Here is a 2062-nt window from a genome sequence, read left to right on the forward strand (position 1 = left end):
CTAATTAAACAGTTACCGTGTTCCCCTTACTTCACTTGTCCTGTTTCTAATTAAACAGTTACTGTGTTCCCCTTACTTCGCTTGTCCTGTTTCTAATTATACAATTACTGTGTTCCCCTTACTTCAATTGTCCTGTTTCTAATTAAACAGTTACCGTGTTCCCCTTACTTCACTTGTCCTGATTCTAATTAAACAGTTACCGTATTCCACTTACTTCACTTGTCCTGTTCCTAATTAAACAGTTACTGTGTTCCCCTTACTTCACTTGTCCTGCTTCTAATTAAACAGTTACCGCGTTCCCCTTACTTCACTTGTCCTGTTTCTAATTAAACAGTTACCGTGTTCCCCTTACTTCACTTGTCCTGATTCTAATTATACAGTTAGCGCGTTCCCCTTACTTCACTTGTCCTGTTTCTAATTAAACAGTTACTGTGTTCCCCTTACTTCACTTGTCCTGCTTTTAATTAAACAGTTACTGTGTTCACCTTACTTCACTTGTCCTGTTTCTAATTAAACAGTTACCGTGTTCCCCTTACTTCACTTGTCCTGTTTCTAATTAAACAGTTACCGTGTTCCCCTTACTTCACTTGTCCTGTTTCTAATTAAACAGATACCGTGTTCCCCTTACTTCACTTGTCCTGTTTTTAATTAAACAGTTACTTTGTTCCCCTTACTTCCCCATCCTCTGTTTCTAATTAAACATTTACTGTGTTCCCCTTATTTCACTTGTTCTCTGTTTCTAATTAAACAGTTACCGTGTTCCCCTTACTTCCCCTTCCTCTGTTTCTAGCTAAACAGTTACCATTTTCCCCTTACTTCCCCTTCCTCTGTTTCTAGTTAAACATTTACCGTGTTCCCCTTACTTCACTTGTCGTGTTTCTAGTTAAACAGTTGCCGTGTTCCCCTTATATCTCCGTCCTCTGTTTCTAATTAAATAGTTACTGTGTTCCCCTTACTTCACTTGTCCTGTTTCTAATTAAACAGTTACTGTGTTCCCCTTACTTCACTTGTCCTGTTTCTAATTAAACAGTTACCGTGTTCCCCTTACTTCACTTGTCCTGTTTCTAATTAAACAGATACCGTGTTCCCCTTTCTTCACTTGTCCTTTTTCTAATTAAACAGTTACTGTGCTCCCCTTACTTCACTTGTCCTGTTTTTAATTAAACAGTTACTTTGTTCCCCTTAATTCCCCATCCTCTGTTTCTAATTAAACATTTACTGTGTTCCCCTTATTTCACTTGTTCTCTGTTTCTAATTAAACAGTTACCGTGTTCCCCTTACTTCCCCTTCCTCTGTTTCTAGTTCAACAGTTACCGTTTTCCCCTTACTTCCCCTTCCTCTGTTTCTAGTTAAACAGTTACCGTGTTCCCCTTACTTCAATTGTCTTGTTTCTAGTTAAACAGTTATTGTGTTCCCCTTACTTCACTTGTCCTGTTTCTAATTAAACAGTTACCGTTTTCCCCTTACTTCCCCTTCCTCTGTTTCTAGTTAAACATTTAACGTGTTCCCCTTACTTCACTTGTCTTGTTTCTAGTTAAACAGTTGCCGTGTTCCCCTTACTTCTCCGTCCTCTGTTTCTAATTAAATAGTTACTGTGTTCCCCTTACTTCCCCTTCCTCTGTTTCTAGTTAAAAAGTTACCGTGATCCCCTTACTTCACTTGTCTTGTTTCTAGTTAAACAGTTACCGTGTTCCCCTTACTTCCCCTCTTCTCTGTTTCTACTTAAACAGTTACCATGTTCCCCTTACTTCCCCTGTCCTCTCTTTCTAATTAAACAGTTGCCATGTTTCCCTTACTTCCCCATTCTCTGCTTTTAATTAAACTGTTACTGTGTTCCTCTTACTTCACCTATTCTCTCTTTCTAATTAAACAGTTGCCATGTTCTGTCTCTCTGTCTGTTAATCTGTCTGTCTCTCTCTGTCTGTCTGTCTGTTAATCTCTCTCTCTGTTTGTCTCTCTCTCTGTCTCTCTCTCTCTGTCTGTCTCTCTCTGTGTCTATCTCTTTCTCTCTCTCTCCCTCTCTCTCTCTCTCTCTCTCTCTCTCTTGGCCTCCCTCTCTCTC

The sequence above is a fragment of the Somniosus microcephalus genome, unplaced genomic scaffold (assembly GCF_052327205.1).
Source record: "Somniosus microcephalus isolate GS21.2 unplaced genomic scaffold, FLI_Smic_1.0 unresolved_chr2, whole genome shotgun sequence".
In the NCBI taxonomy this organism is placed as follows: domain Eukaryota; kingdom Metazoa; phylum Chordata; class Chondrichthyes; order Squaliformes; family Somniosidae; genus Somniosus; species Somniosus microcephalus.